The 11,131-nt window shown below is 46.0% G+C and overlaps 1 non-coding gene across 1 annotated transcript; it reads left to right on the top strand.

The window, feature by feature from the left end:
• The first annotated feature begins 452 nt into the window (after window positions 1-452).
• Trnas-cga (transfer RNA serine (anticodon CGA)) lies at window positions 453-527 on the top strand. Its single transcript has one exon. It is a non-coding gene; the product is annotated as a tRNA-Ser (tRNA).
• The last annotated feature ends 10,604 nt before the right edge of the window (window positions 528-11,131 follow it).

Here is an 11,131-nt window from a genome sequence, read left to right as displayed (position 1 = left end):
AAACTTCCCGGCAGATTAAAACTGTGTGCCGGACAGAGACACGAACTCGGGACCTTTGCCTTTCGCTGGCAAGTGTTCTACCAACTGAGCTACCCAAGCACGACCCACGCCGCGTCCTCACAGCTTTACTTCTGCAGTACCTCGTGTCCTACTTTCCAAACTTTACAGAAGATCTCCTGCTAATCTGCAGAACTAGCACTGCTGAAAGAAAGGATATTGCGGAGCACACACTTTTAATCTGCCAGGAAGTTTCATATCATCGCACACTCCGCTGTAGAGTGAAAATTTCATTCTAGAAACTACCCCCAGGCTGTGGCTAAGCCATGTCTCCGCAATATCCTTTCTTTCAGCAGTGCTAGTCCTGCAAGGTTCGCAGGAGAGCTTCTGTAAAGTTTGGAAAGTAGGAGACGAGATACTGCAGAAGTAAAGCTGTTATGACGGGGCATGAGTCGTGCTTGGGTAGCTCAGTTGGTAGAGCACTTGCCCCCGAGAGGCAAAGGTCCCGAGTTCGAGTCTCGGTCCGGCACACAGTTTTAATCCATCAGGAAGTTTCATATCATCGCACACTCCGCTGTACAGTGAAAATTTCATTCTAAAAACAACCCCCAGGCTGTGGCTAAGCCATGTCTCGGCAATATCCTTTCTTTCAGGAGTGCTAGTCCTGCAAGTTTCGCAGGAGATTTTCTGTAAAGTTTGGAAAGTAGGAGACGAGGTACTGCAGAAGTAAAACTGTGAGGACGGGGCGTGAGTCCTGCTTGGGTAGTTCAGTTGGCATTCGCTGCTTGGCCGCCGAGCCGGACGGACGTGTGGCGGCAGTGCTAGGAGGGCTGGCGTAAACAGCGGTTGTGTGGATGTTACGAAGCTCAGTAGAGCGCTTTGTTTACTTTGCATCATTCAGTGATTTAAAATGACAAAATGAATGAAATTAGCTATGAAAGAAGAGGTACGGTTAGATACACTTTGATTGGACCTGTAAAAGACCAAAGGCTTTTGAGATCAAAAGGTGGGGTTCAGAAACAGTTAATATCACAGGAGACGAAATTATTGGCGTTCATCTTTCTTTTGTTTCCAATTCTGTCTTTTTGAAATTGATTTCCTCTAATTTGTGCTCCTCGATAGTTGACAAGTGTGGTGGCAAAATGAAATTTAATCATGCAGACGGAAACGTTAGTGACATTCTTGTTTCCCACGCTGGGCTAGGCATTCGAACAGTGAGAGTTTTCGAACTGCCGTTCGAGGTCCCTGCCGGAGCAATCAATGCTGCTCTACAGCTCTTCAGTCCTATGGTAGGGTTATATCTAATATTGCAGAAAAATTGTCGGAGCAATATATATATTTCCGGTTTTGAATGGAGTCAGACAGATTAAGACTGAGATCATACGACATATCCCTTCTTACTTGAATACCTGTGGCCATCGCGCTCTCATAATTTATGATGGGCAGCCACAGACTTGTGCGTTATGTAACGCCACATGTCACGTCAGAAGTGAGTGCAGTAGAAGGCGTGTTGATCAGTTGCCGGCTAACGAGACGGCTGTCCCAGGACAAGTTGTTAGCATGTAAGTGACGTACGCTGCCGCGGTAGCTAGCCGGGCCCCCTATCAACAGAATATGGCCGAGCAGGCCGGACCTTCCGACGCGCGCACGGAAACGGGAAGCACCGCGGAGTTGACTTACGGTGACAATCAGAATCTGGCCAGTAATGACGTCACTGAGGACGCACCACGCTTGCCCTCTGAGTCTGACAACACTTCCAACGAGCGACAAGCTTAATCGATAATACCTGATGTAGACTTGGCAGAGTACGAAGCGGTAGTTACACACGAAAGTGCTAACATCACGGAGGGACCTACAGTGGATGGACAAAAGAGGAAGTGATACAACAGAAAACTGACAACCACACAGATGACAGGATACCACAGACAGGTTCAGGAAACGTCAAAGGAAAAGGTGGGCGGGGGGGCGCAAGAAGACGAACCAATGACACCACCCGTCTCACGTGTCGTAGAAACAGCAGCAACGGCAGACTCCGAAATTAACGAAGTTCAAAAATCTTCCGCCACGAAGGCGAGACAGGCGACTTCTCCTCGACCCTCCATGGAGTCGCCAGGAAGTTCACCAAAGGTTTCACCGACGATTTCACCGAAATCATCAAAAAATAAAAAGAGACTAAGAGCACATCAAGCTGCAGAGAATTTGGGCCCTCCTTTAAGAGAGCGGCTGAGGAAGATACAGGAGACCGAAAAGGACGAAGATACACAAAAGGAAGCGGTCGGCGAGTCTTCGGATTGGAACAAGTGACAAGAACGGGCTGACACGCCACACGGAACATATGAACCCTTGCATGACAATACGACATCAGATATGGACAATGAAACCAGGCTTGGAAAGGACATGGACACGACATCACCGAGCCACGATTTAACTGGGCGGACGAAAAGGAGGATCAGATCGATGCAATGGGGGCGGTAGGGGTTTTGGAGGATGATTTTTTTTAATAAAAATTGTCACACCGAACTCTAAGAAGAAAGAAAAAAGAAGAAAAAAGAAGGAAAACCGTCAATGGAATAAAAGTAAAAGAAAATAACACTATATATATCTAACCCGAAGTTATTGTACTCGGCTCCAATACGGTGTTCTCTGTTTACTGTCTTGTAGTGTCTCACTGTGGAATATATATATAACGTGACCACCTTAAACACAAACAAAATTCAGAGTCAAGCAAAGGTAGCTGCACTGAAGGACTTCCTGTATCAGTCAGATACAGATATCGCCTTCCTGCAGGAAGTTAATGCCAAAGACTTGTATGTTTCAGGGTACAAAGAGGTGCTGAATGCGGCTCCAGAAAATTCGTGTGGAACAGCCATCCTTGCTAAAGAAGGGATCAAGATGACAAACGTGTGCCTTTTAGAGTCGGGGAGGGGAATTAGCTGCAAAAATTTTAACACCACTTTTATAAACCTGTACGCACCTTTAGGCAACAATGTGAGACGAGAGAGGACAGCCTTTTTTAAAAGTGACATTTTATTTCTACTCCAAGAAAACCCTGAAGAAATTGTCATTGGTGGAAATTTTAATTGCGTTTTAAATAAAAAGGCTCAGCGACCAAATTTTAACTTCTCCCAAGAACTGCAGGCGTTGGTCACTAACATGAAGTGATTTGACGCGTGGGAAATAAAATATCCGACGCTGGTTGGCTTCACATATATCACTGGTGCTACACAGAGCAGAATCGACAGAATATATGTCACACCCACTTTAGACAATAAAGTCAGTAGTATCGAGGTGATACCAGCTGCCTTCTCTCACCACCTCGGAGTGAGGTGCAGCATCAAATTAACCAGGCAAAAGACATATTGGGGTCGTCCACTATGGAAATTAAATATCAATACCCTCTCTGAAAACGCTCTAGCTTTAAAGATGCAAGAAACTTGGCAGTCTGTTTTAAGGATGCGTACTAAATATAGAACAACTATTAAATGGTGGACTATGGCCGCTAAGAAAAAGATAAGAGCAGCGCTGATATCTTACGCCAAAGAAAGGGCAATGTGGTCAAGACACACAACGAAGTTTTACTACTCTTCCTTAAGAGACCTTTACGACCAACCAATGTCCCAAGACGTCTTAATCAATATTAAAAACGTTAAAGCCAAAATGATAAGTATCAAGAGGGTACATTTGGAGGGATTAGAAATCAAATCACACACTAGAACGACGGTGGAGGCAGAAAACACCTCCATCTACCACTTGATACAAAACACAAAAAACAGAAGAAGAAATTTTATTGCCAGCCTCAGAACGGAAGATAACAGAGTACTGACAGAACAAAGGGATATCTCAAATGAAGCACATAGATTTTTTCAGCAATTATATTCTGGAAATGCTACTGACGGGACCTTTTGGCACCTAATAGGTTCCCAATTCACGGAAATAGTTAATGAGAGGAAATTCCTGCTGCTTTGAAGGAAAGTGTAACTGTACTACTTCCAAAGGGAAGGAGTACGGACACGAAAGATACTACTAAAATGTGGCCGATCAGTCTAATGAACTCAGATTACAAGGTAGTTGCACGTGTAATTAAAGAACGAATGGGACCGATTTTAGGAAAAGTCATTGGATGCCGCCAGACGTGTCTCCCTCGACGTACCATTTTTAAGACTGTATGTGAATATCGAGACATTATTTCAATTTCCTCATCATCGTCAGCGAATGGAGGCATTGCCTTCATTGATTTTGCTAAAGCGTTTGGCAGAGTCAACTATGGATATCTGTTCATAACCTTGAAACACATAGATTTCAATTAGCGGTTTTAATGAACATCCTCAGAGGCATACGAACCAAAATCTCGATCAGTGGACAATATACTACTGAAGTATTGCTGTCTAGTGGAGTTCCTCAGGGAAGTCCCCTGTCCATGTTGTTTTATGTGGTTTCTCTGGAACCCCTTTTACGTCTTTTGAACACAACATTAGAAGGCATAACAATAGCTGGGCTGAAGACGGTTACAAATGCGTACGCCTACGATGTGGGAGTTCTAGTAAGTAGCTATGATGACTGTGCCCACCTACAGACAAGTTACTGCTTTATAGCAGGGCAACTGGTGCGAGGATAAATGAAACGAAAAGTTCCTTTTTAAATTTACAGGGTCTTGACAATATGCAGCTACCGTGGGCAAACAGGGTGGGGCGTCACACTGCTTTGGGCATAACGGTTTACAGTTGTCCATTAAGAACAACTGCTGCTAATTGGAAACAGGTGTTAGGAAAAATCAGAGGCAACTTAATACTGCATGAAACGATAGACTTTAATATCAAGCAAAGAATGAAACTAATAAACTGTGCAGTTCTTTCGAAAGTTGCTTATGTCGCTCAGATTTTACCAACACCTCCAGACATAGTGAAATCTATAATGAGCACAATCTGTCGATACGTATGGAAAAGCCATATTTTTAGAGTATCAGAAGCAACGACTACATCGAGACCCGAAAGCGGAGGCCTAGGGCTGACAGACCTTCGCAGGAAAAACACTGCCCTCTTCATTAAAAGAACGCTGAAACTTATAGAGACACAGCCGAACAGCATAACTACCGCTCTATTTGACCTTCTCAAACCCGGAAGCATGCAGACGCCAGTAGAGGCAGTAGATGTTCACAACATAAATTACAACCTAAAGCATATTAAGGATTTTTATGTAGAATTGCTACTTGACATGCATTTTAACAGACAAAAATAAGAGGACAAGTAAACATATAGTAGAGAAGTTACAATCACGTGAATACCAAAATAAAATGCAGCTGAAGTATCCCAACAGAAACTGGGAAAACATATGGACTAATATACACTCCTGGAAATTGAAATAAGAACAACGTGAATTCATTGTCCCAGGAAGGGGAAACTTTATTGACACATTCCTGGGGTCAGATACATCACATGATCACACTGACAGAACCACAGGCACATAGACACAGGCAACAGAGCATGCACAATGTCGGCACTAGTACAGTGTATATCCACCTTTCGCAGCAATGCAGGCTGCTATTCTCCCATGGAGACGATCGTAGAGATGCTGGATGTAGTCCTGTGGAACGGCTTGCCATGCCATTTCCACCTGGCGCCTCAGTTGGACCAGCGTTCGTGCTGGACGTGCAGACCGCGTGAGACGACGCTTCATCCAGTCCCAAACATGCTCAATGGGGGACAGATCCGGAGATCTTGCTGGCCAGGGTAGTTGACTTACACCTTCTAGAGCACGTTGGGTGGCACGGGATACATGCGGACGTGCATTGTCCTGTTGGAACAGCAAGTTCCCTTGCCGGTCTAGGAATGGTAGAACGATGGGTTCGATGACGGTTTGGATGTACCGTGCACTGTTCAGTGTCCCCTCGACGATCACCAGAGGTGTACGGCCAGTGTAGGAGATCGCTCCCCACACCATGATGCCGGGTGTTGGCCCTGTGTGCCTCGGTCGTATGCAGTCCTGATTGTGGCGCTCACCTGCACGGCGCCAAACACGCATACGACCATCATTGGCACCAAGGCAGAAGCGACTCTCATCGCTGAAGACGACACGTCTCCATTCGTCCCTCCATTCACGCCTGTCGCGACACCACTGGAGGCGGGCTGCACGATGCTCGGGCGTGAGCGGAAGACGGCCTAACGGTGTGCGGGACCGTAGCCCAGCTTCATGGAGACGGTTGCGAATGGTCCTCGCCGATACCCCAGGAGCAACAGTGTCCCTAATTTGCTGGGAAGTGGCGGTGCGGTCCCCTACGGCACTGCGTAGGATCCTACGGTCTTGTCGTGCATCCGTGCGTCGCTGCAGTCCGGTCCCAGGTCGACGGGCACGTGCACCTTCCGCCGACCACTGGCGACAACATCGATGTACTGTGGAGACCTCACGCCCAACGTGTTGAGCAATTCGGCGGTACGTCCACCCGGCCTCCCACATGCCCACTACACGCCCTCGCTCAAAGTCCGTCAGCTGCACATACGGTTCACGTCCACGCTGTCGCGGCATGCTACCAGTGTTAAAGACTGCGATGGAGCTCCGTATGCCACGGCAAACTGGCTGACACTGACGGCGGCGGTGCACAAATGCTGCGCAGCTAGCGCCATTCGACGGCCAACACCGCGGTTCCTGGTGTGTCCGCTGTGCCGTGCGTGTGATCATTGCTTGTACAGCCCTCTCGCAGTGTCCGGAGCAAGTATGGTGGGTCTGACACACCGGTGTCACTGTGTTCTTTTTTCCATTTCCAGGAGTGTAAATAACAAAATACTGACTACGGAAGAGTTGTCAACAACATTATTAGTACCAATGAAAAACTGTATTCAATAGGACTACAAGCAACCAATGTGTGCCAAAAATGTCACAATTTGGACTCCTTAAAGCATCGCTTCATCTGTAATGGATACAAGAATATTTGGAATGACATTGTATTGCAAGTCGCTTTTCTCAAATGGACCAATGGAAGAGAAATCACACTAAACTATATACTCTTCCCAGAAGAAATTTCCTTTCCACCACAAAAAAAAATGTCATCTTGTGGCAGTTCGGAAATTTTGTCAGTTATGTGGTTAACAACAAAGGTAATGACAATCTACAAGAACATCGAGAATTGTGTCAATACTACCAACAGAGACGTCCAGTTGAGCAGCGAGCTGTTTGATTGTGAACCGCCGATCACCTCGAATGAAAGTGTCTGCACGCAGGAGCCACAGCTGTGTGCAGCTGACTGGCACATGGAACACCGAACAGGTCTGCGCAACCTTGTTGCAATAACGTTAGTAGCTTCACACATCGACTCGCCGTGCATTTGTTCATTGCCACCTTTCTGCAGACATTGTGCAAACTCTTATGACAGTATGTGATGCTCTGGTTTTCCACCAAAAGAAACTCAATCACAGCTCTCTGCTTGGAATGCACATCTGTTTTGAAGCCTACATATGGCGCCGCTACGAATCTGAACCACATGGAACGGTAGGGGCTGCAGCGGAAATATTACTCTATGTTCCACAACAAGTTCCGTATACAATGGCCGAGAAAAACTATGCTTTACGTTACTTATTGAACGGCCCTCGTTATGCAACACATATTTTTCTCAGCCAGTTTCGGTCGATAAATGCATAATTTGTTTTGGGACATGGTGGAATATTCCCACTTCAGAACCTTTTCGTAACAGCATTTTGTTTAATTGTTTTAACGTCAGAGTCTGAACTGGATGTCAGTCTAACAAAAAGACGCATGAAAATCTCTTGTCTCATGAACGGTCAACATGTAATAAAATTCGCTTGAAGCTCCAATTTGCTGTGTAACACCCCACCCGTCACTTATCTGTTTTTGGCGTGTGTTCACCCCAGCTAATTGACTAACAGATCAACAGAGAGTGTAAAACTGCCGCAATATCGGATAACGAAAAGAAAGTAATAAGGCCCTGTGACTCCTGATTGAACTGCGGTGGCAATGTTGACATTAATTGATTTAGAATTGATCACTTTTAATTACAAAGGGGTGCACATTGATGTTATATGCAGCTATTGAATACCAGATGCAAATGTTGAACATAAAATTAATTAAGAACGTGACTTGGTATTTCCACTACTTGATTGAAAACAGATGCAGTCGATTATCACAAATTTATTTTAATTCACGACCTTCAATCATCACATTAAATGACTCATTTACCAGGCAGTGGCAATAAATTGCGTTTGCATGGAGTAAAGCTCGGTAACTCAAAAGTAATTCCTATCGATTTGAAGAGAGGGGCTATGTGAGATGGCAAGAACTATGCTCTTTACATGAAGTCATTAAGGATCACCTAACTCACGTTGAGCGAACAGTAGAGCTGAACAAAATGACTGACAAGGCACAATGCATCTTGTAGAGGGTATAGTATGGACGTAGTGGAGTAATTAATGTCAGGTGATGGTTTTAAAGTAATTCACACATCATGAAAAATTTGTGGAAACGAATCGCTTTACTGGACGCTAGTTTACCCCAGGGAAGTATTTGACTGTGGTCGGTTGGGGGAGTGGCTAATGGAAGCGACAATAGGCAGCTTAGAGCAGCTCAAGCTCTGAGAAAGCGGTAACGGTGCGCGGCCTCCACCCGCCTTAAGATGAGTGGCAGTGAATGGGTTGTTGACCCCAACTTCATCCTGGTGTACTGGGAAACAGATGGAGAACTTGTACGCCCTGTTGATAAACGTCCGTCGGCCCGTTTTCTGTGAAACATGCGACAAAGCCACTCAAGCTACGGTGGAGCGGTCAACAGAAGTCAAAATATGCGTGTTCGTGACTATAGCAACTTCACGCTGAATTCACAGTCACCAGAGCCTGAACTAAATCAGGTGAAGAGCGACAGCATGAAATACGCTGGCCTCCGATGGGAATGTAGGACCAAGGAATTTGAAGTACTCTCCTGGGAGTCAGAATTCCGGAAAACTTGTTGTTTGTGCAGATGCTAACCTTGATGGGTGGCCTGGGGGGAGCTAAATAGAAGAAGTTGAGAGGAAGGGAAATCTAGCGGGAATTTGTTCACTTCCCAGAGCAGGCATTGGTTGGCGCTGTGAAGCGATGCATAATTAATGTGACTTGCACTGCAATTGGCGTAAGTTATTTTGCTGGAGGGGAAACCGAGGCGAAGAACGGACTGGCAGAAGTCTCAGTAGAGGTCTTCCGTTCCCAGCTTGCCTACAGTGCGGACGTGGCGTTCTTCACTCAGCTTGCCTGAGAAATAGTGGGCATCTTTGCAGTTTAGGACTTAGCAAAGGGAATGATTGAGCTTGGAGATAGGAAGTTTTGGTTCAGCTATGTACTGAGCAAGATAGCGAGGAGTGAATAGACGAGTGCAGCCTTGCAGCACCGCGAGGTCGGCCGACATTCACACAACGACACCGCTCCGCCACGCTGAATTCGGTGATATGGCGCCCACTCTGGCCACTGATTAATTTGTTGGATCATGTCGGCGAAGTTTCCACGAGGGATTCATGGGTCGTGTACTGTAGAATTCTTCTCGCACTTCGCATTACGCCTGGGTCAGTCGATAGGAATTACTTTTGAGTTATCCAGCTTTACTCCACACAAACGTAATTTATTACCACTGCCTGGTAGGAGAGTCATGTAATGTGATGATTGAAGGTCGTGAGTTAAAATAAATTTGTGATAATTGACTGCATCTGTTTTCAATCAAGTAGTGGAAATCCCAAGTCACGTTCTTAATTAATTTTGTGTTCAACATTTAAATCTGGTGTTCAATAGCTGCATATGACATCAATGTGCACCCCTTTTTAATTAAAATTGATCAATTCTGAATCAATTAATACCAACACTGTCACTGCAGTTCAATCAGGAGTCACAGGACCTTATTACTTTCTTTGCGTTATCCGATATTTGCGGCTGTTTTATACTCTCTGTTGATCTGTTAGTCAATTAGCTTGGGGAACACACACAAAAACCAGATAAGTGACAGGTGAGGTGTTACAGCAGGAATACTGGTTAAGTTCAAAATGTCTCTGAGCACTATAGGACTTAACAGTGGAGGTCATCAGTCCCCTAAAACTTAGAACTACTTAAACCTAACTAACCTAAGGACATCACACACATCCACGCTCGAGGCAGGATTCGAACCTGCGACCGTAGCAGTCGCGCGGTTCCGGACTGAAGTGCCTAGAACCGCTCGGCTACCCTGGCCAGCTACTGATTAAGTAGTCGCTGGCGGCATTTCAAGATTTGAGATGATTTCATATAGTCGAGAGTACAACGAATACTGCAAGGGGGATGCGTAGTTTATGAGTAACACACATTTTCATCAAAACCTCATATCTCCAACAAGAACATGTACAGTACCAATAGATTACATATGACGTGGTGCTTCAAACGTCCCTCTTACAGTTGGTGATAACATGACTGAGCTTTCATTTTGGCGGGCTTAGAGTTCCGCTGGCGCCACTGACTACTTGGGTTGTCGAAATCGACATTGATCACACGACGGGAGCCAGGGTCTCTGGTCGAGGCATGTGTTGTTGGTTTTTGGCAGGCAGTTTAGCTGGTGGGCACGTGGCAGGCAAGTTGTTGGTTTTTGGGGACTCCTGCTGTCTACTACAGGCCTTGAGAAGCCGCGAGTGGTTAAATCGGTCGTAAGCAAGCCTTGCCGTCTATGTTAAGGACTGATAGCGGCGGGCTGTGCGAAGAGCAGTGGACGCCGCGTACTACTTGGCTGGCAAGTTCCCGGCCAAGTCTACAAGTTTAAATTTTACGACACCTCGAAGGCCACCTGTACGTACTGAACGCCGTAACATCACTGCTTGGAATACTGTGTCACGGCTCCTTCATACCTGAGTGAAGTGTCGGCTCTGAGCACTATGGGACTTAACATCTATGGTCATCAGTTCCCTAGAACTTAGAACTACTTAACCCTAACTAACCTGAGGACATCACACAACACGCAGTCGTCACGAGGCAGAGAAAATCCCTGACCCCTCCGGGAATCGAACCCGGGAACCCGGGCGCGGGAAGCGAGAACGCTGCCGCTCGACCACGAGCTGCGGACAAGTGTTGTTCTTTAATGGCTCTTGTTATCGTAAGACCACGGCTGTGTTAATGTGGAATTAGATGCCATTTTAACGCGCCTCCGA

Source organism: Schistocerca gregaria, chromosome 3 (genome assembly GCF_023897955.1).
Source record: "Schistocerca gregaria isolate iqSchGreg1 chromosome 3, iqSchGreg1.2, whole genome shotgun sequence".
NCBI lineage: Eukaryota > Metazoa > Arthropoda > Insecta > Orthoptera > Acrididae > Schistocerca > Schistocerca gregaria.
This window is presented reverse-complemented; position numbering and strand designations above follow the sequence as displayed.